The 27,780-nt window shown below is 42.4% G+C and overlaps 1 pseudogene; it reads left to right on the top strand.

The window, feature by feature from the left end:
- The window catches only part of LOC139738054 (scavenger receptor cysteine-rich domain-containing protein DMBT1-like), a 140,629-nt pseudogene extending 113,177 nt beyond the window's left edge, over positions 1-27,452 (top strand).
- Positions 27,453-27,780: the final 328 nt, after the last annotated feature.

Here is a 27,780-nt window from a genome sequence, read left to right as displayed (position 1 = left end):
GGCTGAAGTGATAGTTCAGCATCTATCCCACATTTTTTGTTGTTCTTAAACTTTTCTCATTTTCATCTGCTGAAAACTGGTTGCTTTTGCAAAAAATATCCCAATTATCCCTCATTATTTCCTCCCTATGATCCTCTTCCTTCCCCTCCGTCTCGTTGTCGTCCCTCCATCCTTCTCCCTCATCTTACCCTTCCCCTCTCTCCTTCCCCTTTCTTACTCTTTCCCCCCTCCCTACTTCCCCTCCACATCCTTCTCTTCCCTCCTCTTTCCCCTCCCTCTTTGCCCTTCCTCCTCCTCCTCCTCCTCCTCCTCCTCCCCCTCCCTTCTCCTCCACCCCTCCTCCTCATCCTTCTCTTCCTCCTCCTCTTCCTCCTCCTCTCCCTCCTCCTCTCCCTCCTCTCCCTCCTCCTCTCCCTCCTCCCCCTCCATCCTCCTCCGCCCCTCCTCCTTTCCCCTCCTCCTCCTTCTCCTCCGCCCCTCCACCCCTTCTCCTCTTCTCCCTCCTCCTCCTCCTCTCCCTCCTCCTGTGCCCCTCTTCCTCCTCCTCCCCCTCCTCCGCCCCTCCTTCCCCCTCCCCTCTTCCTCCTTCCATCTCCTCCTCCTCTGCCCCTTCTCCTCCTCCTCTCCCTCCTCCTCCTACCCCTCCTCCTCCCCTCCTCCTCCCTCCTCCTTCTCCGCCCCTCCTGCTCCTACCCCTCTTCCGCCCCTCCTCCTTTCCCCCTCCTTCTCCTTCTCCTTCTCCTCTCCCTCCTCCTCTCCCTCCTCCTCCCCTCCTCCGTCTCCACCCCTCCTCCTCCTACCCCTCCTCCTCCTCTCCCTCTTCTTTCCCTCTCCCTTCCACCACCTCCCCTCCTACTTTCATCCCTGTCTCCTACTTTCATCCCCGTCTCCTCCTCCCCTCCCTCCTCCTTCCCCACCCTCTTCCCCTCCCTCCTCCTTCACCTACTCCTTCCTCCTCTGTCCCTCATTCATACCCCTCCCTCCTCCCATCACGGAAATATCTGTCCATCTCTCCATCTCTGTCTGTTAAATTCCTCTCCATGCCACAGAGGCTAATCTAGGCATTCGCCTAGTCGGCAGTCCTAACACAAGGGAGGGCCAAGTGCAGATATTCCAGAATGGTACTTGGTATGGGATATGCAGTGATGGCTGGGGCGTATCGGAAGCCAACGTGGCTTGCCGCCAGTTGGGCTTCGGACCAATGGACAACCGTCCACCCGGCCTGATGTCTGGGGACCTGCGTTCCATGGCAGCCCCGATGCAGCTGACAAACTTCAACTGCTCAGAAATCTATCTTAGCCTGGAGAGTTGTAGGTACAGCGTTCTCTCCACACCATCAGATACATGCACCAGTGCTGAGGTCGTATGCCAGCCCGCAGATACAGGTAAAAAAACAAAGATATTCATAAATGTCTCAATGTTACCAGGAATACAGCTTAATCTGTTCATCTGTAAAGGCCGTTTCTTTAATTCGATACCCACATGAAGCTTGTGGTGCTTGTTGCAGGAGAAGTCCAAATCTTAATATTTCACACTGCAGCTTTAATAATGCAATGATATGTCAAAAATAGTTGGTAAATTTTCTCTGGTAGATTCTCGTAGATTGTGATCTTAGTACTTGCATGTGTATAATACACTTATAAGTGATGAGTATATGTGTTGGACTAGTTCTTTAATATTAAAAGCACCTTTTTGTTGTGCTAGATGAAATACATGATCACAGAAAATCAGTTTCTCGCTTTTCAAGACATATTTTGTTTATAATGGAGGTTATTTGGCCAATAATTTTCTATCTGTAGAAGTTCTGGTGTATTGCATGTTGCTTTGTCTGTGTCTGAGATCAGCAAAGGTCCATTTGTTTTAAGAACTCAAAACCAGTGTAAAAGATGATGTGACACATTTGTCAGTTTGTTCATTTGATATTATAGCATTTGCAGCAGTGGTATTCCTCCAGTAAGCAATATTCACGTTCTTTTCAGTAAGTTTTAAGTCATTTTAATGAGCTACCTTTTCTTTTCTTTTTCTTGTTTCAATATGATAAGCCATAATATGTTTGTTTCTATCTGTTTGAATTTTTTTGCTGCTTCTTTTTGGGCAGATTGGAAGGAATATCTGTTAAAAGTTTTGATTGATTCCAGTGTGAGCTCTAATCATTTTTTGGAAAACTTGCCCCTGCCCTGAACCGAAGATACAGACAGTGCATTTTCACTTTAATTGCCAGCCTATAATTTGCATTAGTTTTACTGTGCATCGTAGAAATATAAATACATGTGAAGTGAGTGATCAGGTGACGAGGATATATGCTATTAATTTCTATTTGCGGTGTACATCTAGGTACCACTTCAGACATACGTCTGGTCGGGGGCAACAACAACTTTGAGGGCCGCGTCGAGGTTTACATGAACGGGGAGTGGGGGACAGTTTGTGACGACAGCTGGGACTTGGTGGAGGCCAGCGTTGCGTGCCGTCAGCTGGGATACTCTGGGGCCATTTCATCCTACACTAATGCCCACTTTGGACTTGGCTCGGGCCCAATACACCTGGACAATGTGGAGTGCAGCGGCCTTGAGGCGTCGCTGATGGAGTGCTCCTATAGCCCAACTCACAACTGTGGCCACAGCGAAGACGCTGGCGTGGCATGCCATTCAGAAGGTTAGTGAGTCAATTCATAGACGAGTCGGTAAGTGAAATCATGGACCGGAGCATTCCAGTCAAGTATTCTATCATTCAGTGTTTGGAGTCATGGGGTCAAAGATTACAGGTCAAAGGAAAAAGTATGTGTGGACAAAGTGGTCAGTAGGTCCATTCGTACATTGCGAAATCCTGTGGATCAAATTCCTCCCTCAATTTTCAAACAATTGACTGAGAACATTTCACATGAGATCACAATTATGGGTAGATTGTATTTGCCATTGCAAAATCGGCACACATGCTAAACTGAATATGAAGTTGTGAAGAACTCATTTTTCAACAGCAGTAGCAAATCTGTTGCCATTTTAACAGTATATTATGTCCCTCAAAATTTGGTAAAGGGCTTGTGGATCAAACTACTCCTTTTCCATTCACAAGATGAGAGGTCCACACAAAAAACATGATGTAAAGTTGTGCAAGACACATTTTTCAAAGTACTGCATGCAGTGCATAGTGAGGCTGCTAAATCTGGGAGAAAACAAGTTTATGTAGATTGAAATTCTTGTGCACTTTGTAAGGGATTCAAAAGAAATTTGACACTCATAGTGATTGTTGTTTGAGTGGTGCAAGACTTTTTTTTATGAGGGGTAATATGCAGTATGTATTATGTATGTAGGTGATAATAGTCTTTTAAGTAATTTATAGAACTAGCTATTATTATCATCATCATATTAGGCAGAGGGTATAAATCACCTTCAGTGATATTTCTATTTGAAAATTGACTTACCCCATTTTCATGTCACTTTGCAGAACAGTCAAACTTGATACGGCTGGTGGGTGGCTCCAGCGAATACCAAGGCCGTGTGGAGATCCTGTACCAGGGGGAGTGGGGCACCGTGTGCGACGACAGCTGGGACATGACGGACGGCGGGGTCGTGTGCAGGCAGCTGGGCTTCGGCGATGTCCAGCGGGTCTACACCGCCGGTGGAGGGTCGGGCAGAATCTTCCTCGACAATGTGGCCTGCACCGGGCAGGAATATATGCTCCACTACTGCAGCCATAATGGGATCAACACTCACAACTGTGTCCATAGCGAGGATGCAGGCGTCGAGTGTACAGGTACAAGGTGTTATTAACTGTTCACCTTTTTTTTAGTGTCTTGTCTCCTCCTCCTTCCCTCCATCACTCTTTCTCTCCTCTCTCTTTTTTCCTCTCTGTCTTTCCCTTCCTCTCTTTATTCTGTCACTATCCTTCTCTCCCTCTCTTTCTCTTCAACATCAAGATTATAATATCAGGAAAAATGTAGAATATGTGACCTGATACAAGAAAAGGATCCGAAAGTCAAGGGAGATCGATATTTCTGAAAATTACATGACATTATTCTCATACTCTTCTGCTTTAGCACTCTGTTGCAGAGATATCAATGATTTTATGAGGCCATCTTGTGATCAAGGAAATCAGCATTTAAAAAAAAATTGCCTTCAAAGTTTTCTTTCCGATGCAATTGTGATCAAGGGGAGAAAAGACAGTTCTCACCTCTTGACAATAGAAGGTCTGCTCATAGCAACCTCCGCGATGTTCATTCAAGCTCAGCACCAGCAGTCTATGCATGATCAGTCAGTATTGAACCAGGATGCCACGCATCCACCAATAAGATCACTCCCTCATTGCTAGGATCAGAGTCTATCTGTTGCGCTAAAATCCACATCTTTGGCAAGTTTCTGTTCCATCGAAAGTTGGAAAATCATGCCCCAGAAAAATACTCATTTCTTGCCTTTCCTGTGATCATCATTTAGCTTCAAAATTTTGGCAGATGATAAACAAAATATTTGACTATAACATTATGCCAACTACAGAAATTTGGTGATTTTGACCAATTTTGATGATCTGACTTCAAACTCGATTTTCTCGGCTCAGCCGTCAGCAACTTTTGGATCCTTTTGTTGTGTAAATTGGCCTCACTCGAACTGATGTGACTTGAGTCATGAACCAGTGCGATGTAGATTGAGATTTTTTTCTTGCCTGTGTATGTGTGAACCAGAGCTCAAAAAGCATGTTTCGAATCGCAATTCGACTTGTGCTTTTTCATTTAGTGTTGATAAACCTCTTGGTTTGTTTTTTTTTTCAATATCAAAGCTCCGGTCTCTCCTGGGACCCCGGAAGCATCAATTCGTCTTGTTGGGGGTTCTACCTCCTATGAGGGACGTGTTGAGGTCCTTTGGGAGGGATCGTGGCGTACCGTCTGTGATGACAGCTGGGGCCTTGTAGATGCTCAGGTCAGATATCTAGTATTTAAAGGGATCGTACAGTTTTGGTGGAGAACTAATTTCAGTTTTCTAACTTTTTTGGTGAAATAAAGATAAACCTCTTATGAAATATGAAAGAGCATGTAATTCTATAAGGAATTCAAAGTTTATTTGATGAAAATTGGTTTTGAAATGGCTGAGATATCCAAAAAAGAGTGATTCAAATAAAGTGTGGGACCCACACTTCATTGCGATCGCTTTGTTTTACTTTGTTTTTGGATGTTTCAGTCATTCCAAACCCGATTTTCATCAAATAAACTTTGAATTCCTCTGAAAATGGTATGCTCTGGACTATACCATAAGTGTTTTTTTGGTATCTCGTAAAAAGTTAAAAGCCGAATTCTCATCTCTACCAATACTGTACCATCCCTTTAAACCTTGCTGTACTCTCTTCTCTTTAGTTGGCACACATGATGGAGTGATTTCTTCACCACTTGGCACCGATGTTTAGAAACTGCTATTCGAGGAATAAAGATTACTTAATTCCCCTAATCCCTGTTGAGTCACCTGGGTTACTTTTAGTTTTAGTCCTTTGCCAAATGATTAAACTTGACAAAGAGCTGTGTACACTGGCCAAGTTCTACACACTGTGACTTATTATCTCCACGTTTCCTACACTTTTTTGGGGTCATGTAAACTTTACTGGAAATTCTTGTGCCTATTTTAGCAGAGAGTGAAGGGCATATGTACAAATACTCTATATGCCATATACAATGTATATATTTCGCGGGTCTAAATTTTCGCGAATTGGGAATTCCTGACGATTTCGCGAGTGGTTAAATTTGCGATTGTGGAGTCCTGTACTGAATGCAAAAGTGTACACGCATACGTCACATTCACATCGGGATCAGAGTCAATATTTTTGTGTGTTTTTAATTTCGCAAATAGCACCTAACTCGCGAAATTCACAAAAATAAAGGCCTCGCGACATATTTGGCGTATACAGTACACAGATCTCTCTGTCAAATAGAATAGCTTGCTGTCCTCCTGACTGTGACTTAGCAAAGATCATCTCAGAGGAGAAAAGACTTACCTGGTATCATACAATTAAATATATTAAGTGTGTGTTTCATAGTGATACAAAGCTATCAGGTACATGTTAGAGTTTGTGGCTTGTACAGTCAAGGAAGGAAGATAATATTTCCTTTGCCCTTCTGTTACTGGAATGTAGCAGAGATACACTCGTTTGTTGAGATCCCTGAGTGGTGATATATCAGACATCCAAAGTTCTTGAATAAGGTCACAGGAATTTTTTTACTGCCTTGATTGTCATCATCTCCATATTTTTACTGCAATGCATCTGTCAAATTTGTCCCGAGTGTAGCATACACATTAAAAAAAAAGCCTTGCATGATATATACCAAATTTTTGCCATAGAACAACTTGTGGGAGAAAACAAAACTGTAGATATTCATCATAACATTCGAGCAATTTTTCCCAATAAAACCTTAAATGACATTGGTAAAATAGTTCATACATCCTTGATGTACACTTTGAATGTTGCATGAGTTTATGCCCCTAGTTCAAAAGCATATTGTTTCTATAATACTACTTGAAGAGAGTAAAATGATATATATATATATATATATATCATTGACAATATATATATATATATATACATATAGAGAGAGAGAGAGAGAGAGAGAGAGAGAGAGTTCAAACAAAGAGAACACAATGAACACTTCATGCCAACCCTTGCAACCTTAAAACAGGTGGTGTGTCGTGAGCTGGGCTTCTCAGGTGCTGTCAACTACCGCGCTGGCGCGTATTTCGGCCAAGGCACAGGCAGCATCCTTCTCGACAATGTGGCTTGTTCAGGGGGTGAGAGCTCTCTCCTGCTCTGTGGCCACAATGGCATCGGCGTCCACAACTGTGGCCATTCTGAAGATGCTGGAGTCGAGTGCACACCTCCTGGTAAGGTTTTAACGATCCCCAACAATTCTGTGTCACATGGACCAGACTTGTCCAGATGCTTGTCGGCTTAACTGCTCACCATAAAGAAGTTTGTTGGGCCAGTCAAATGCAAAGGGCAGAGTGCACAGAAGTGTAAGTGCAACATGTTAGGCTAAGACTTCACATATTGCAATGGGTGCACACTTAGACATGCATAGTAGCTGTACCAGTCAGAGTAATGAGTGAATTTCGGATTTCTTTTAACTATGTGAGAATTTTCAAATAAATAAAAAATCATGCAGGAAATATTTACACTACTTACAAAGCAAAAGGTTATCACAAAAACAACCTGTCCATTAACCCAAAAAAGCCAGGGGGCGGGGGGGCTGATTGAGCCCGCCTTAGACATTTTTCGTGATAAATCTGTAACGTAAAAATCTCAGGCCGCGATGTTTCATGACTTTTTTCTTGCACAACTTTTGAGACCAAATTCGCAACGCTCGGGTACACGGTTCCGAACTTATGCAACATTTTGTAAGTGCATGTCAGCCCCCTCCCCCCAGTCTTGCTAGGCATCAAAACAGCCCAGTCTTTTTAGGGTTGATTTTCAGCAAAAGTCAAGGGGATAGTATGATGTAAGTATTTATCACTATCGATGGTTAGTAAGTCATCTAATGAGACATCTGATACTCATCAATGAGCATGGATTAGATCATAGGGATTATCCTCTTACTCACAAACCTCCCCCAATTTTTCTTCTTTTTTTTTCAGACGACGGTACCCCAAATCCCCCTGTGAGACTTGCCGATGGTCCTTCCAGCCGTGAGGGTCGTGTGGAAGTGTATGCCGATGGACAGTGGGGCACGGTTTGCGACGATAGCTGGGACATCACCGACGCCAAGGTCGTCTGCCGTCAGCTGGGTTTCCTCAGAGCGGCGGATGCCATCATGGCCAACCGATACGGCAGCGCCCCGTCAACGGCTCCCATCCTTTTCGATAACCTTGAATGTCTGGGCACCGAGTCCAGCCTGTTTGACTGCAGCAGCAATGGTGTGGGCGTACACAACTGCGGCCACAGTGAAGACGCTGGAGCGGTGTGTTCCAACGATGGTGAGAGCATTGACCATATTTCAGCTGGCAATTCAGGTTGCCTCCAGTGTTCAGTGGGCATTGAGCAATAAGTCTCTTTACGTGTGTTAATCTTCTTGTTAAACCCTTACTGTGCTTTGTTTGCCCACTGGCACACATGCTGGAAGGCTATCTTTGCTGATTTGACGCTTATGTGAAGAAAACGGTCGTCAATGAATGAGATTGCCTATTTAAATCCAATCAAATATTTTTTCCCATATCTCAAACTCATCAAATATCCCCCCCCCCAAAAAAAAAAGAAGAAGAAAAGAAAATCAATGTTATACAGAAAGTATGGGCATATATTCTTACAGTGGGAAGAAGGAAAATGAACTAAAACAAACACTGTAATCTATATGAAACTATTTGTTCAAAACCATCGCATACATTGCAGTGGAGAGGCCCACGTAAAAGACAGGTGTGCAGAGATGTGAGCAACTCCATAGATTGTACTGCAAAAGAAACAAAAAGTAAAGTAATGGAAACACACAGAAGCGCACACCCAGACATGCAAATGATCAAGGATGCAAATATGTAGACAGACCAACTGCAAGAGACATTGGAATTGGGCAGTCCTGTAAGGCTGAGGCACGTTGGTACAATTAACTGAGTGACTTTGCTGATTTTTCAACTATGTCAAGTTTGGCTGCGTGCTACCACATGTTACAATTATATTACATTACAATATACATGTATTCAATATATTTTCACTTTTCTAGCATACTCAGTCATGAAAGAGCATTTGACTTAGTTTTAATACCTCTTTCAGAAAGCAGGGGGAATATTAATCGTAACATATTAAAAAAGTCAATATTAACAAGTCAAGGAAATGTGTACTTATCATGAAAAATGAAATTCGTTGAAATTTCTTTATATTTTTTTAATATTGTTCTTCATATTGTTCTTCATGACGTCACAAACTGTAGTAATCTTCTCACCCACTGATGGCTGCACTGAAATTGTAGAAATTTATTACCATTGAACGTCGGTTTGTCTGATTTTCCTCAAACTTTTTTTTGTGATGCGTTCTACAAATATCACTGTATTCAGTCAGTCCACATATGTAGCTTTGGGTTTTTATTCCCCTTCAAGATTCTGAGATGAGTTTGCAGGCATTTGAAAGTATCATCCTTTCATGGTCAATAATGCCATCAAACCTCTCTAAGATAGGCTTTTGCAGGCAATGTGTTTGAAGTTATAATCTAAAAAGTATTTGTGCTCAGTAGGCACATTGTATATTTCACCCTTCTGAAAATGGTGTAAGATGATATATATATATATATATATATATAGTAAATAGGTAGAATGAAACTTGCGTTGTGATTGCTTGGATAGCATCACGTGATTTTGCAAAAATTCCGGTATAGTGGCACGACCGTGCCACTATACCGAACGCTTACAGTGCGTGCCTACGCTTTATGTACGAAGAGATTCGCGCAGGCAAAAAAGGAGGGGCGTAGTAGGACAACAAGGCCAAGCATTTCCACGTATGCGCACGTAGAGCACTGGACGCACAATGTAGGAGTTTATACGCGAGTCTGCTCTGTGATGTACAATACGCATACGCGGCTGTACTAGCATCGCACGCTTTGTACGTAAACTACAGTACAGTAGGTTGTACGGTGGTTAACTCTGCATGCAAGAAATCAGTGCCGGTACGGTGAGTCTAATGTTAGATCTAGGGCCTAGATCTACGGAAAATACATTTAGATCGAGGGACCTATTTACTATAACAATTAGTGCATGTTCTATTGATGCACCAGTACTGGACTATAGAACTCCAAATACTAAATTATCCCTCGTGCAGTTCTATTCACCTCGGCCTGCGGCCTCGGTGAAACAAAACAGCACTCGGGATTATTTAGTATTTGTCGTTCTCTAATCCAGTATAGTGCATCATAGAGCATGCACAATATGTATAATATCTTTCTTTTTTTTCAAATGGATCACAATATCAATGAATTTGTTTGTTTGTTTTTTTTTTACAGCCGTCACAAACACTGAAATTCGACTGGTTGGCACAGAGAGCCCCTTTCAGGGACGTGTGGAGGTGTACCTACTGCAACAGTGGGGGACGGTTTGTGACGATGGCTGGGACATCAACGATGCAAGGGTGAGTATAGAAACTACTAGTTATGTTCAGACGACAAGCCTTAACCTCGAGGTTAGGAAACCTCGAGGTTATGCTCGTAGTTAGGGACCGTGTAGACCCACTCGTAGTTAGCTAACCTCGAGGTTAGCTCGATGTTAAGAGCCACGAGATATCTCAGGGTTAGCGCTCTAACCATGAGCCGTGGGGCGTCCCCACTCATGTAGTTAAGCACCGTGTGGACACAAAAATCAATGAACTCAAAGGGGCAGGAGTTTAACCTCGAGGTTAAGCTTCGTCGTGTGGACGCAGGTCGAAGTTAGGAGGCAAGAGCATAACCTCGAGGTTAGGGCTTGTCGTCTGAACGTAACTTATATCTGGTAAGGACGATGACGATGCTGCTGGAAATGATGGCAAAACAATAAATGTGAGATTATTCATAGGTTTTTTAACTCATCAAAAAAAGAGAGAAAGTAGAATTGTCAATTTTACAGAGAACTTCAATTTGTGTCATGTCCCTGATCATAATTAAGTCAACCGGGTTCATTCATTGAGGACTGCCGACAGAATTACACTAGGCGATGATTCATAGTTTCAGCATTTACTTCAGTCATAATGGGTTCCATGGTTACATTGATGTCATGATAGGCAGTGAGTTTACATTATGAAGTACTGTTAAGGTCCATATTTTCGTGATATTAGTTTTACGCGCTGAGCGACTCAAAAACATATTCGCGGGTTCTTGAATTCGCTCTTTACGATTGTCAACCCATTCAAAATGCGCAGAGAAAATTGTGAAGATATTTTCATGGGTTTTGGAATTTGCCCTAGCCAAATGTAGCGCGAAATGCATGAAAATTGATACACTATTATATATATAGTGCATGAGGCTGAATGCACTATAACAATATAAGCACCGACAAATTCTGAATTTGCCCCGAAGGCCAGTTATATTCAATGAGGCCGCAGGCCGAATTGAATATAATTGCCTGAGGGCAAATTCAGAATTTGGAGGTGCTTGGTACTTGTTATAGTGCAATAAGATGTCATGCACTATGTGATATATAAAATAGCATACATACCCAGGCAAGATAAGCCTAGATCATTTCTAACAGTTACACGTGTCTACACAAGCAATAATACCAGTTTCTTTGAACCTGTGTAGACAAAATCCTGAAGATCCAAATTCAACTATAGAGTCTAGGGTCTACGTGGTTATATCTAACGTTTTCTAGGCCCTACGATAGTTTAGGTCTAGGGCCCTAGGGGCCCTGGCCTAACGTTTTTATACTAGATCTACGTATTTGTTCACTGTACTGTACCGGTACGTCACTTTATATACGAGCGACAGAGCTAGTTAACACTATTTTGACCCTACAATAGGTCTACCGTGGATCTAACACTAACAGTAACACTAACAGTAACACGTTAGACGCCCTACTTACTGCACTGTGGGTCCAGGACCAGGACTAGATGATGTTTTGTAGGATTAGGGATCTACTGGATTTAAACACAAGGCTCGTGCCAGGCCCCATTGCTGCACATGCGGATTCCGAGAGTGTGTTGTGAATGTCGTAGTAAAGCTCATAGCGTAGCGTGATCAAAGAGCGCTTAGCGTATACTGTTGATGTATGTACACACCACACGCTGCCCATTTCCACGGCGCACTTCTGCGTAGAATGTACGGAGAAAGTGGCACAAATCTTGGGTTGACTTGCTCAGTAATACTGAGTATCCGTCGGATTGATTCCTTTTTCAGAACAGTAGGAGTCCAAAATTCGTATGGCGTATTTGATGGCATCCTTTGTGTCCTTATTGTCTAAGATACTGTTTATATAGATCAGTCTCTCTAAAAATAGCGAACCTGTTCATTTCAGCTTCCATGTTTAAATCTACCGCTGAAAGTCTAGTCCCACTACACAGATAAGTTGCTGGCATAGCCAGCCTGCGAGAATTGAGAATAACGATAATATCGAGCAAAGCATATCGCGGTTGTGGCGCAATCGCGTTGATAAGGTGCGGGATTCAAGTACTCGATGATTAAAATGAGGGAGCAAAAACCGATATCAAATCGATAGTGGGTTATCGTCTGCAATCGTTATATTTTACGTGCACTATAACTTTTGTCATGCACTGCCGGCCTGTATCATAAGTATGTATGCTATTTTATATAAAAATATATGCATTTACAGTAATATAGATGACTGCTCTGAAGGACTTTCACAGGTAGTAATCAGAATATTATGGTAGTCATCTTGACTTTGATGAAAACATGCATTGGATAGGTTGGTAATGACTAGGCTGAAGAAATGGTGTCTGGTGGTAGGAGTACAAGTAGAGAGCCATTATTTATTTATTTTTTTTTATCCCTCCACCAATCCCTCATCATCACACTCACTTCCTCATTCTCCAACTAATTTGCTGAATACAAATCTTTTGTAAATATCTGTTTCTTCTGTATTCTGATATTGAGATGAATAGATGTACTGTGTCGGGCATATCTATCTGATCGTTGGTATATGTTTATATCTGTACCTTTATGTATATTTGTCCTTACATGGTACACGTACTAACAATCATATTAAAATGTATGCTTATTTTAGCCCATTGAGGATGGGCTGATTTGGCTACAACACACATTTCCCATAGACACCTGCCCGGGTATACTCGGGACTCATCCTCAACGGGTTAAAGGTGTGTGTGTGCATTTCTATGTTTCTTGTATGCTCGACATGCATTATTCTCTCTCTCTCTCTCTTTCTCTTTCAATATCCTGTCATCCTGTTCTAGGTTGTCTGTAGGCAGATGGGCTACGGCGCTGTGATAGACTACACCACCAACGCCCTCTTTGGGCGCGGCACAGGCAGAATCCTCCTGGATGATGTGCACTGCTCAGGGAGCGAGACCCGCCTTGAGGAATGCACCAACCGCGGCCACGGCAGCCACAACTGCGGGCATTCCGAGGATGCCGGGGTCATCTGCATGCCAGACAGTGAGTTGGGAAGGGGGTGTTATTGCTGCATTTTGCTTTTTATGCCTCCGCCACGAAGTGGTGCCGGAGGCATTATGTTTTCGGGTTGTCCGTCCGTCCGTCCGTAATGAATTTTGTGGACAGGGTAACTACCAAAACCTTTTGAGGTATCCTAATGAAACTTGGCATGTATGTGTATTAGGGGGTGAAGTTGTGCCTATCAACTTTTGGGTGCACATGCTCAAGGTCAAAGGTCAAAAGGTCAAGGTCAAATGCTTAAAATTTTACTATTTCCCCCATATCTATGCAATGCCTGAAGATATTTTCTTGAAACTTAGTGTATACATGTACTACCCATTTAAGATTCTCTGGTGAAAGTTTGGGGTCATGAGGTCAAAAGGTCAAAGGTCAAAAGGTCAAGCAAAATGTTAAAATTTCACTTTTTTCTCTGTATCTTGGAAATTGTTCAAGGTATCTCCATGGAACATAGTATATATGCATCTACTGACTGGCAGTGGTTATCTAGGGAATTTAGGGTTCATGGGGTCAAAGGTCAGGGGTCAAAGGTCAAGGGCAATACTTCAAAATTTTACTATTTTCCTTATATTTATGCAATGCCAGCAGGATTTTTTTTTTAACTCGATGTATGCATGTATAACCCAATAGAGATTCTCTGGGATTTTTTTTTGCCAAGAACGTCAAAGGTCAAAAGGTCAAAGATCAAGTGAAAGTGCTGAACTTACTTCTTTCTCCATATCTCGGAAGTGGCTCAAGTTATCTTGAAACCTAGTACATGCTGAATTTATGTATGTTCTGCCTGACAGTGATTCTCTTATAAATCAAAGGCCAGATGAAAATGATAACAATTTACTGTTCAATACAGAAATTGTGCTTTTTCTCCATACCTTGAAAATTACTCAGTGCATAAACTTATGAAATGGTCAATGTCAAGTTAAAGTTCTTAAATCCCCAAATACATGCTCTCCTATTCATCCAATTAAACATAGGTCAAGGAAGGTAAACATTCAATACATTTGTGACAAACATGTCATTTTAATATTTTGCCAATTTTGTGAAAATGTAATCACACATTGTCCACATGTACTATAGACCTGTTAGGAGAATCATGCATTATGGCGGAGGCATACCAGTCGCCATAGCGACATTTCTAGTTGATTTCTGCAGTGCTCTTACAGCCCTTGTCTGTCTGTCTGTCTATAACCCTTTGCCACGTTCACGTGCCCAACTCGTGTCAATGGTTTGCAAACTTCTCATATTTTTAGTAGCACAAACTGATCAATCAAAATATGCCATGTACACTGGAAAATGTCATATGTGATTCCTTTCCTCACACATACAATTTTGCAGTGCGTGGTGACTGAATAGCAGTGTTCCATAGGTATTTTTCAAGTCAATTTTGATTTCTGTTGAGGTTTTGTCTCCAAAATGTCATGCCTCCCAGCTACTCTACAGCTTACTTACACAGCAGAAGAAGCCAGGTATCGGAGCTTGTATCCAGTACAGTATGGAGAGATGACTTGTGATTCCGATTTATCAAATGAAAGGGAATCGAGCATTAGCAATGACAGTAACTATGGTATAGAACTTGAGTGTGGGATGATGAGAAAACTGAAAATCACAGCTAGGATGCTGATTCATCCAATAGCAGTGATAATCCTTATGAATCATGTCAGAGTATGCGCTATAATCATGACCAGGAATACAGTTTTGCAGTCCATTTTGGGGTTATGTTTTCAGTGCTGGTTGTTTGCAAGAAAAATAGCCATAACTTTGTCATAGGAATGTAAAACATCACAGCAGAGCTTGCAATTTTTTCTACAACTTTGTGGTACTGCATTTCTAGCATAAATTTGACCTGCTACAACAAAAGGATCCGAAAGTTGGGGGAGGTCGAGTTTCTTAAAGTGGCATGGCATTATACTCCTTCACTCTTCCACTTTAATTTCATATACACGTGTAACATGACTCATAAAAGTACTCGGTTTTGGAGATGTTGATGATTTTAAGAGAGCATGTAGCGTGGTCCAGGAAATAAGCATTTCGAGAAAACCGCTTTCAAAGTTTTTTTTTCTGACACAATTGTGCTCAAGGGGAGGTAACACAGATGATCACCTCCTAACAATGGAAGGTACGCTCTTAGCAACCTCTGCGATATTCATTCAAGCTTAGCGCCAGTGGTCTACGCACCACCAATCAGTTCCCAGGATGCCACATACTGACCAATGAGATCACTCCCTCGTTGCTAGGGGCGGAGTCTATCCGCGGTGCTAAATCCAAATCTTCGGACACATTTCTGTCCCATTGAAAGTCAGAAAATCATGGCCCAGAAAAAAAGCTAGTTTCTTGATTTTCCTTTGATCATTTAGCTTCGAAATTTCGGAAGATGATAGATGGAACTGTAGACTTCAAAATTATGCCCAAAACAGAAATTTGATGGTTTTGACCGATTTTGATGATCTGACTTCAAACTCTATTTTCTCAGCTCAGCTGTCAGCGACTTTAGGATCCTTTTGACGTGGCGGGTCATAAATACTTCCACAGAAAGTTACATAACTTTGTAAAACAAAATGTTTTTTCCAAAGCGCCCATGCATTGCAGTCTCAGAATAGTAAAGGAGTGTATACTGTGGCATACAAAGAGTAAGTCAGAATTCTTTAGACATCTATGCAGCATTGCACTCGGCATTGGTCAGTGTGCAATTACCTGCTGTGCAGTTTAACCCTTGGCAGATCCATATTGCTATTAGGGGAAATTCAGTTGCACCTATAGTACTATGAAGATAACTCTACTGAGGTCAAGGGTTGAATTGCTGACAATTTATTATTTTCCAAATCAGTAATGTTATCCTGAATCATGTTCGATAAAACTCAAGCACAGTGTGATGATACTTAAAAAAAGATCTACTCTTGTGGTAAGTGTAGCAGTCTGTGTCGGGAGTATCCATGTTTCAGCCTGACTCTCAGGAACTATTCAATCTGTTGTTTAATGTAAATTTAAGTTGTTCTGAAGATAACGTGATTGAAGGTTCATCATTCACCATCCTGTTAATATGTACATGATTTCAAGGCAAGGATAGGTCTGTTTGAAATTGGTAGTATTGGTGTGGTAAAGAGGTTTGACAACAGCATTTACGCATGACCTTCCAGCATTGACTTTCTTCTTTAATTCCTGTGCAGTGCGTCTGGCAGGTGGGAGCCGACCGGAGGAGGGCAGAGTGGAGCTTCTGATCAACGGCATGTGGGGCACTGTGTGTGACGAGGGATGGGACCTCGTCGATGCCCAGACCGTATGCAGCCACCTGGGTTATGGCCAGGCCACAGCGGCGTATGGCGGGGCCCGCTTTGGGGCAGGATTTGGCCCTGTGCTCCTGACGGGCGTGAACTGCCAGCCCAGTGACCCCTACTTCTTCAACTGCGGTGCAATCCTAGCATCAGAGGGCCACTGTAACCACTCTCGCGATGCAGGTGTAGCCTGCAGGGAGACAGGTGACTTGACTTGATTTGATTTGATTTGATTTGATTTGATTTGATTTGATTTGATTTGTTTTGACTCGAATGACTTGACATGACATATGACGTGATGTGACGTGACTTGACTTGACTTGATGTGACGTGACGTGACTTGACCCGACCGATATGACTTGACATGACTTGATTTGACTTGATTTGACTTTACCTGACTTGACCTGACTCAGCTTGACTTGACATGATGTGACTTGACTTGACGTGACATGACTTGATGTGACGTGACGTGACATGACTTTGAATGAGAAGTTCAGGGTGTGGAAACACCTCATATCCATTGTCAACTCTTCTTATACTACTACCCAACTCAGATGGTTATCCTTTGCAGGGGACTGTGATTACTCATAGTCTGTAACTGTCCTTAACAGTGTTATATGAAAGGTCATACCGATAGCACTGGGCCCAGTTTGTCATCAGCACCTGCTAATACTGGTAAAGGAAGGGCCCGCCATAGGAACTGTAATCGGAGAAGAGGCAACCCTGGGTAAACTTGACTACATGATAAAGTTGTGATGATAGGGATGATAATGATAGTAACAATGATGATGTTGATGATTATTATATTGTTAGTGTCATCATCGTCATCATCATCATCATCACTCATTTTATTAGATTAGGTTCATGACATGAGCATGAGTGAAATGCATTTCTACCAAGAATATCAACTTTCCAGGAACTTTCCTAGAATTTTCACCAAAACAGAGATTTACTGTTTTGTCTCCCATGTTGGCAGCTGATCCGGAAGTGCCAGTACGTTTAGTGAGTGGAAGGTCTACTTTCCAAGGCCGTGTGGAGGTGTACTTAAACCGGACCTGGGGCACAGTTTGCGACGACTACTGGTCCTTGACCAATGCCGGGGTGGTCTGCCGCCAGCTCGGGTACAAAGGCGCCCTGGAGGCACACCGCTATGCCCACTTCGGGCGAGGCTTTGGCCCCATCTTGCTGGATGACGTCCAGTGTTCTGGTAACGAGACGGACATCAGGGACTGCCCGCGGTCACAGGGTCCGAGTAGTTGCTCTCACAGGGAAGATGCCGGCGTCACTTGCCTTCCAAAAGGTTTGGCTCCGTTCAATAACCAGTTTTCCAACACTTTCCCATCTCAGAATGTGTTGTATAGGAACAGCAAGTCAAGAGTAATGCACTTGTACTGAATTCTTTTTGAACTTTCCCATAGGCACCTGTCCAAGTATCCCCAGGAATGTAGTCTTTAGCAGGGTCTCTAGACATAAGTGTTCCCTAATTGGTAAATTTTTAAGATTCAATAAATGAGTTGTGACATCATAAGCTTGCCAGATTTTGTTTTTCTTTTCATCATGGCTTTACTTCTGGGCCCTGTTTTGTGATTTTGCTGTTGGTGTTGTTGTATTATGCACAGTAATTGTAGTCACTGTGTTTGTGATAAAGGGATAGGACAAGAAGCGATCAGCTTCAACATATCTGCCAGCTATTCCTATTTTGATAATAATAATATTCCTAGGTTTTCAGGAAAGAAGTAGCTTCATGCAGCCTTGGATTCCTATTGTTGGGAACACCTACTAATATTGATATTTGGGAGATGGGTGGAAATTTCTATTTTTGTATTCTCACCCATTTGTGTCTATAAACTGGTACTGAATTTCAAGCTGATATATTAGCAGATATTTGTACATGCACTCCAGGGGGGCGTTTCATCAACGAGTTGGTCGGAGGTTTTCACCGACAAATTTGCAATCAGCCAATCAGACGCAAGGATTTCAGTAGCTTTTAACAGTTGTCAGTGTAAATCACTGACAAAAAGTTTCATGAAACGGTCCCCAGATGTTGCTGTGGTCACTGCATTTACTGTGAGTTACAATTACGGTAAATCATCCTGGTAAAGATTGGGTTTTCAGTCTGTCATGTACAGAAATATCTTGATGAAAGTGCTGAAGTATGTAGCCTGCCGTGGTGAGACCACTAATCAATGTGGTTTTATATATATACTTCCAGTGAGGCTGCAGGGTGGAAACAACAAGTACGGAGGCCGCGTGGAGATCCAGATTGATGGCGCCTGGAAGGGCTTCTGCGGGAATGCGTGGAGCATGTCTGATGCACGGGTGGTGTGCCAGTCCATGGGCTTCGGCACCGCCGTCCAGGCACCGACGGGCTACATATTTGGCACCTCGGAGAGTGGCTGGTACAACCGCTGGCCATCGTGCAGTGGCTACGAGAGTTCCATCGGTTCATGCGTGATGACCACTGCTGGCAACTGTACAGATGGCTATGGTGGCGTTGTCTGCTCCTTGCCAGGTGAGGTCATTGGTGACCCTCTGAGCTTTTTGTAATGCAGTTTACGTATATTCACTGTGCATTCCATCCGCCTTCAGATTTAGGCTTCATGGCTACTTTGTTGGGTCCTGCTTCTATTTAGTGCTTTCTTCTCAGGTTTGTGTAGCTTGCTGGGTTCAATACAAACCAAAATTTTCACTGTTTACAACATTTTTAGTATTATATCATACGGCTTATGTGTATATTGCAGACCTAAAAATCCTATTAATTGATATCACCATTCACTTCTCTTGGGTTTTGTTTTGTTTTGTAATGGGTAATAACAGATTACAGCTAATATATTTTATTTTCAAGTTAATGTATTGATCATTCAAACTTTGCACTTGTATTTCTTCATTTTTTTTTTGCATTTGTATCTGATTAAAAATTAAATCAAATACAAATACAGAGGAGGGCATAGAAATCCGTTTGGCCGGGGGTGCATCTCGCTACGAGGGGAGGGTAGAGATCAGAGTCGGCGACACTTGGGGCACGGTCTGCTCCAACCAGTGGGACAAGCAGGATGCCAAAGTGATCTGCCGACAGATGAACTTCGTCTCGGCGAGCGCTGCCGTCCTTGGATCGTCCCGCTTCGGTTCCGGCGATGGTCCCATATACCTGGACAACGTCGGCTGCACGGGGCTCGAGTCCAACATCGCCCGCTGCAGTAGCATGGGGGTGGAGGTTCACAACTGCTCCCACAAGAACGACGCCGGTGTGATCTGCATGCCACCATGTGAGTCCCGCAGTGCTTGTACCCCAAGAGATGGATTGATGTACACGTATCACATCAGTGTGTCTCAGGATCGTATACATACACACTGTTTGGCAATCCAAGCAATGTATCTTCTGTCGAACATGTTGCTTAGTCTGTTTACTGCTCTGTCAAAAAATGTCACATTGCTAAATCTCGTATATTTATGTTTCCCTCATTCTTGCAACATTAGATGAACTATACCAGTCAGTTGTCACAAATATGCATATATGGAAACTAATGCATTCGTGATTCCGTTAAGGAAACCCATGTGGTGAGAAGCGTCTACAAAGTGCTAGCATGGCGCGTGAGGAATAAGGCTGTTTATGTGGTTTCCCCTTCCAATCATTTGGTGATGAAGTGGCTTTATTGTCAATGGGTATCACAGAAAATGACGAGTATGATCCCGAGTGCCGCCATCTTGTCCTTGAGCTCGTAACACAGTGAAATACGTAGATTGATTCATCCCGCCATCCTTTCCTTATCTTCCAGTCAGTCCTACTGTTTGTTTCTGACGACAGCTTCAGCAGTGTCAGAGTATAGCTTGGCCTTCAGATGGCAAAACAGCGTATGTCAGGTTTTAGGAAAATGGACATGGTCATGTCTTTCATTTGTTTTTGTGTAATCCATCCCATTACCAGAACCAGAAATCAGAACGTACTCACTGAGATATGACCCCCAATGGAAAATGTTTGAATTTTGTTGGCAAAAAATGAAAACTGCAATCACTGGCCCCCTCTCAATGCTTGTCCATCATGAATTTGGCAAAACAACGTAAAGGGCAATACGCTGTTTTGCTAAAGGCATGTTTATGTAGTAATTGGCTGTGCAGCGGCTGTGCAACTTTGCAGAATCATGCGCAGAATGGCGTCTGGCATGGTGCAGTGTACACGAACTAATCGCATTTATGCATGGTCATTGTCTAAAACAATTTTTTTAAGCCACAAAATGGCCTGCAGAGGCCAAAGAATACCTGGTACTTGCTTTGGCATGAGGTAAACTCAGCTAAATTTTGGTAAGTATGTTTCAAATCAATAAGTTGTAAAGTATCATCAACATATGGTCTGACAGTCACTAATCAAGACTTACATTATTTTTCTGTAGCAAATAGCCTAGCTGAATTCATGTGGTGAAACAACATTTTTTTCATTTATGCAAAAAACAAGACAAAATAAGGACTCTGGTGAAATTAATTTGCAGTCCACATATTGATGATATTCTGTGTTAAACAGACACAAAAAAAGAGCTGCACCTTTGCACAAATTCAAACTTGATTTCCTGAAAAGGAGATTTCATGTAGATGTGCTGTTTTTGCTATCTCCCGGCCCTGCTATGGATATTTTTCATCCATTCAACTTTAAGCCTTCCCTTGATATCACCTTCTTGAACATGTCTGTCTACTGGCCCATCCAGTGCGTCTTGTTGGCGGACCGTCCATCTTCGAGGGACGGGTCGAGGTGTACGTGTCCGGCAGCTGGGGCACCGTGTGCGACGATGACTGGGACATCAAGGACGTGGAGGTGGTTTGCCGGGAGCTTGGCCTGGGGCCAGCCAAGGCCGTGGTCACCACGGGAGGCTATCGCCAGACCTACAGCTCCATCCTGTTCGACGAGGTGCAGTGTGTGGGCAACGAGTCCTCGATCTTCGACTGCCCGCGGAGCCCTTCGATACACGACTGTACGCATGCGGAAGATGCGGGGGCTAGCTGTTATGCCATTGGTGCGTATGAAGCACTCCGCGCTGGAGAAATGGTTTTACAATTGTTCATAGTGACTGTGGAGGTTTAATTCGCTTTGCAATGGTTAGAAGAGTGGCATACATACAGGAATTTAGATTGCCACAATAAACATTACTTCAGCCGAGCTGTAACGTTTTGGAACGTGTTTCAGATCTTAATGGCAGAATTTAGTTTATGCTGGAAGTGCTTTTTGATAAGAATTTGGCAATCACTTGCTGAATAAGTGATTGTACGTATAGTACCAGATTTGATCAAGCAGCCGACAATGTGCTGTATTACACCACCTTAGAGAAGATAATGTGATGTGATATGATAACTGGTAACATGAATAATATGGGTGTGTGGAACAGTGCTTTGAGAGTGATGATATTGCTGCCATGCTGCAATGAGTAAATTGAAAGCAACATTAATACATTTCTTCTTGATACTATCTCCATGTCCCCAGATATGCCATGCGAGCTGCCCAACCTGCCACCGTTTTCATACGTCAGCGTCTACAAGGTCAAGTACTGGGCAGGTGAATCGTTGCAGCTCTCCTGCGTGCACGGGACAGGGAACACCACACTGTACTGTGAGAGGGGCGGACAGTGGAAGGGAGCACCACTCAGCTGTGGCCCTCCTCAACCTGAATGTGAGCATCCTTCCTCTCTCTCTCCCTAGAACTATATCTCTTCCATCGCTGTCTCTCCTTATATCTTTCCTCTCTCTCTTCCTACAACTCTTTCCATCTCTCTCTTCCTATATCTCTTTCCATCTCTCTCTTCCTATATCTCTTTCCATCTCTCTCTTCCTATATCTCTTTCCATCTCTCTCTTCCTATATCTCTTTCTATCTCTCTCTTCCTATATCTCTTTCCATCTCTCTCTTCCTATATCTCTTTCCATCTTTCTCTTTCTCTATCCCTTTCCAGCTCTCTCTTCCTATCTCTTTCCATCTCTCTCTTCCTATCTTTTTCCATCTCTCTCTTCCTATATATATCTCTCTCTCTCTTTTCCCATATCTCTTTCTATCTCTCTCTTCCCATATCTCTTTCTATCTCTCTTCCTATATCTTTTTCCATCTCTCTCTTCCTTTATCTCTTTCTATGTCTCTTTTCCCATATCTCTTTCTATCTCTCTCTTCCTATGTCTCTTTCCATCTCTGTCTTCCTATATCTCTTTCCATCTCTCTCTTCCTACATCTCTTTCCATCTCTCTCTTCCTATATCTCTTTCCATCTCTCTCTTCCTCTATCCCTTTCCAGCTCTCTCTTCCTATCTCTTTCCATCTCTCTCTTCCTATATCTCTTTCCATCTCTCTCTTGCTATATCCCTTTCCAGCTCTCTCTTCCTATCTCTTTCCAGCTCTCTCTTCCTATATCTCTTTCCATCTCTCTCTCTTCCTATATCTCTTTCCATCTCTCTCTCTTCCTATATCTCTTTCCATCTCTCTCTTCCTATATCTCTTTCCATCTCTCTCTACCTATATCTCTTTCCATCTCTCTCTTCCTCTATCCCTTTCCAGCTCTCTCGTCCTATCTCTCCCATCTCTCTCTTCCTATATCTTTTCCATCTTTCTCTTCCTATATCTCTTTCTATCTCTCTTTTCCCTTATCTCTTTCTATCTCTCTCTTCCTATATCTCTTTCCATCTCTCTCTCCCTATATTTCTTTCCATCTCTCTCTTTCTATATCTCTTTCCATTTCTCTCTTCCTATATCTCTTTCCATCTCTCTCTTCCTATATCTCTTCCCATCTCTCTCTTCCTCTATCCCTTTCCAGCTCTCTCTTCCTATCTCTTTCCATCTCTCCATTCCTATATCTTTTTCCATCTCTCTCTTCCTATATCTCTTTCTATCTCTCTTTTCCCATATCTCTTTCTATCTCTCTCTTCCTATGTCTCTTTCCATCTCTCTCTTCCTATATCTCTTTCCATCTCTCTCTTCCTATATCTCTTCCCATCTCTCTCTTCCTATTTCTTTTTCTATCTCTCTTTTCCTATATCTCTTTCTATCTCTCTTTTCCCATATCTCTTTCCATCTCTCTCTTCCTATATCTCTTTCCAGCTCTCTCTTCCTATATCTCTTTCTATCTCTCTCTTCCTATATCTCTCTCTTCCTATATCTCTTTCCATCTCTCTCTTCGTATATCAAAAATTTGTGGACGGATTTGAATGAAACATGCAGGAAAAGTTGATAGTGACACAAGGAACAGATGATTAAAATTTCAGTAGTGATCTGGGAATTTTTTATTAATTTTTGAAGGATTTTTTAATCTTTTGGCAGATAGGGTTTAATGAACTCGGAAGATCAATTTGCATGTATTTGAGGTTTTCATATGTGCTCTGAAGCGAATTCTCTGCTTGGGCGAGGCGGGGCATAGCTGGAAGCTGATGATGTAAACAAAAGGCTTCTATATTGGGAAATTGGGCGATTTTCAGCGTGCATGTATGAGTGCAAATCCCTGGTCTCTGTGGAAGAACAAGATCAGTGGTTGAAATGAGCTGCTTGGTGGAGGTCTGCGCTCTCAGAGTGCTTTTCTAGTTCTCACTCCCATCAACCAATCCAACGGTATCTCTATCTCAGTTTTCTATCTTTCAGGCTTCCAAGCAATCCTACTTTTGCTACTTTTTTCTACTTTCTGGAGTCATAAATCTTTAAGAAAACTGGAAGATTATCGATTGTCACACAGAAGTGAGAACCCATTGCAAATTCTCTCAAAGGCATGCATACTATTATTCTTTGTTATTGTTGTTATGTTATTATTGTTGTTGTCGATGGCTTCAACATCAGCTCCAGTCCTCTATGGACAGAGAGATTTATCCATAAAACTGTGCTTTTTCAGCTCTGCTCCTGTGTCGCCATGACTGCTCCCCTTCATATCAAAGTGGATGACTCTTGAACGATAGTTGATCTACCTGGCACTGTCGCTAGAAAATCACACCAAGGATAAAAGAAGGAACGTGCCCCCAAGGCAAAACCGTACTGTCAAGTGTTTTCGTGGTGAAGAAGGTGGATTTTGTGGGGCACAGAGGAGGACAGTGATATTATACAAATGATGCACAGGATAGAGTGCGATAGTGTAGGCATATAGTGCACTCGAGGGTATTCACAATTGTGAAACATGCACGAGGCGAAGCCGAGTGCATGTTGCACTACATTGTAAATACCCGAGAGTGAGCTACGCCTCCACTAACGCCACGAAATAATCCTGTGCATCATTTGTTTTATAAAATGGGTCGAAAATTCGAAAACTAACAGCATTTTTCAGCGTTTTTCACGTACCTTTGTGGGTCAAGACGTCCGAAGATGTTCGTCCCAAACATTTACGCACATCGCACTCGGAAATCCCGCACATACTGTATAAGTATGATGGGGGGTTGGGTTTCCGGACACTTAAGTTCCCGCATGAAAACTTACTTATTTTACATAGAATATGCACCCTTTACCTTAAAGACTTGATATAGACTCCTCATATAGGCCTACTAGACAACATACTCTGAAAACGGCGTGAGAATTAACCTGCTAAATCGTTGGATTTGCCCTTCAAAGTGACTCCATGTACGCGTCCGGTCCCACAACGCTTGGTCTACTGTACTGTACAAAGTGTACGTATAAGAGTATACGTACGCCACACATGTTATGCACAAGGGAAGAAAGGCCGGCCGGCCGGCAGCCCGAACTAGAAGTTGTGTACAGGATTGACAGCGCGTATGCATGCAATTCAAAGGAGCCGCCGCGCGCACAGACGATCGGCAATAGGATTTAACACGCAGTGCAATGGGACTAGAATAAAGGAAGCATATGTGACTCATTTCAGCGCTTCCTATTGGCTACATTCTTGAACCCATTTTATAATATAATATGAAGACAAATGTTCATCTCTTAGATCTAATGCTTTCTGCTTCCTCTATTGTCATAAATCTATTCAGGGTGGCAGCTTGCCAGAACCATGCAGAAAGCAAGGGGGAGAGTGACCTACAATAAATGTAGTAGAAGTATAAAGGTTTATACGGAAATGCTAAAGAAATATTTTGTGATGGCTCCGAAAAAATAATCCAAGCATTCCAAGAGCAGAGCTGACCCTACCATGTAGCAGAGTATATGTGATACACCTCTTTGTTAGGATTTAAATTCTCTTGTTTCGCCCACTCTCTTCTCTCTGGTTGCTATAGCTACCACCTGTCGCCTGCCAAATCCGCCAGAGGGGGCGGCCTTCAACACCATCCAAGGAGTTTTCAATCCTGGCGAGACTCTGGCAGTGCACTGTGTGAATAAGATCAAAACAGTGACATGGACGTGTGGGACAAATGGCGACTGGCTCGTCCAGGATATCTCATGCGAAGACAATACAAGTAAGTGGAAGCGTGCGCCCACTCAGTCATCATCTGCCGGGCAGAAGGGCCTTATTATTATTGTCATCATCATTATTATTATTATTATTATTATTATTATTATTATTATTATTATTATTATTATTATTATTATTATCATCGTCATCATTATTATCATCTATTGTCAATTTTTCTTTATTTGACAGCTGGTACCAGACGTGCCAGGAGGGGCATCAACATCCCAGTCCTGATCATCCTCCTGTTTGCCATCATCATCATCATCATCATCATCGTGGCCGTCGTTCTAATTCGCAAGTGAGTAGCGATGTCGAGCCCATTCCCACGCAGCGATTATTACCAACCTGTGTCTCTTGTCAAGGACTCACTTTCTTGCCCTGTTTTTTTTTTTATTACAAATCCCCAGTTGGATAAATACTAAAAACGCTGTGCTTTTCATAGTTTTCGCAAATTATGTGAGTCCATGACATTTGTAATTTACTCATCATATTTGGCTTTATCTACTCTATCTACTAATCCCCCATGCTTCTGACTGCACTTTTGAAATTCAAAGCTGAATTCCTCACTGCTTTGTACATGTGGGACCTGTTTTCTCCACTTGTGGGGAAGGTTTTGATGTGTAGAAATGACCTGAGACATGTTGCATATCATTAGCAAGCTCGATGTCAGTAGAATGTAAAAGTCCTTAATGCAGAAAATCAACGGTCAGCAACTGTATCAGGCGTTTGTGGCAATGGGGTAACATTTGTGATAATCCACCAAAGTTGCATAATACCCACTTCACTATTCAAAGCCAATAATCAGAAAACTAAAATATTTCCAGCCTTCAAGAGCAGTGAATGTATAATGTATCCCCCCCCCCTTAGATATCGGCGTGAGCGTATGCTGAGCATGCAGCCAGCAGTCATCGGCATGGAAAACGTCCATAGCAAGTACTCCAACGTCAACTACGCCAACCCCAGCTACGACCCGTCTGGCGCCCCCGGAGACGAACCCCCCATAGAGGGGCCGGAAACAACCGGACTGCCGCCATACTCCCCGACCATGTCCGATGGTAGGCAGTCCTTCAGCGACGACAAGCCGCTGATCACGTAGTCTACAGATATCATGCACTGGGATATTCTCTGGGAAAACATTTAAAACAAAAACAAAAAATAATCTCTGCCTCTTTCGACAATAGAAATTACTCTCTGTGATCTCACATTTTGTCGCATGTGACATACAAAGTATATTGATAGACTCTTCTGCACTGGCAGACTTATTAAGAGTGGAGAGTCATATTTTATCACGCTTTTATGTGTCTTAATGCCAATGTTCCATTTCGCTGGCATGCTTCAAGTAGTAAAAAAGCTGTATTTTCATTGAATGTTGTTCAGTGCATTCAAGATTTCAATATTTGAAGTGAATGCAAAGGGTAGTATCTCAAAGATATACTTTGTCTCAGTCATGTGAATGTTTTGATAGTTTGGTATGTAGACTCTTCTATTGACCAGGTAACTGTATATTGAAACTTACATATACTTTATATCGACTTTTCACCATGTCAGTCTGTTAGGATTGCTTTTGCTGAGTTAGGCAGTGGCAGCGGAAATTTAATCATCACTGTACATTACCCATTTTTATGCCTCCGCCACAAAGTGTTGCCGGAGGCATTATTTTCTCATATGGAATCTTCTCTTCAGGCATTCATGAGAAAAATGGCTGGACTGAAGTTCACAGGATATTAGTTTGTGAATAATTCATGTTGATTTTTTTCTTTTTTATGAAAGCTTGAGAAAATTAACATGTACAAACCGTGTAGTACTTCATCTTTATAGAAGCAACAATACAGCATGTGCACTTTCATGAACAAATTATATGTATATGTGGTCTCGTTAATGAAGCGTAGGACTAATCTGTATACCATGTGTACGAGTGTAGAAATTAGAATTGACATGCTACAGGTACATGATTTTTTTTTTAAATGATGTGTCTCCTTTGTTCAATTCAGTCTTTAAAGGGATACCATAGGTTTGTATGAGATGGGGATTCAGGTTTTAACCTTTTGCGCAACAATTAGGAACCTCTTATATGAAATATTAAAGAAGATATGATTCTAGGAGGAATAAAAA

This window comes from Diadema antillarum, unplaced genomic scaffold (genome assembly GCF_040938485.1).
Source record: "Diadema antillarum isolate AM-2024a unplaced genomic scaffold, OU_Dant_1.0 seq00000720_RagTag, whole genome shotgun sequence".
Taxonomy (NCBI): domain Eukaryota; kingdom Metazoa; phylum Echinodermata; class Echinoidea; order Diadematoida; family Diadematidae; genus Diadema; species Diadema antillarum.
This window is presented reverse-complemented; position numbering and strand designations above follow the sequence as displayed.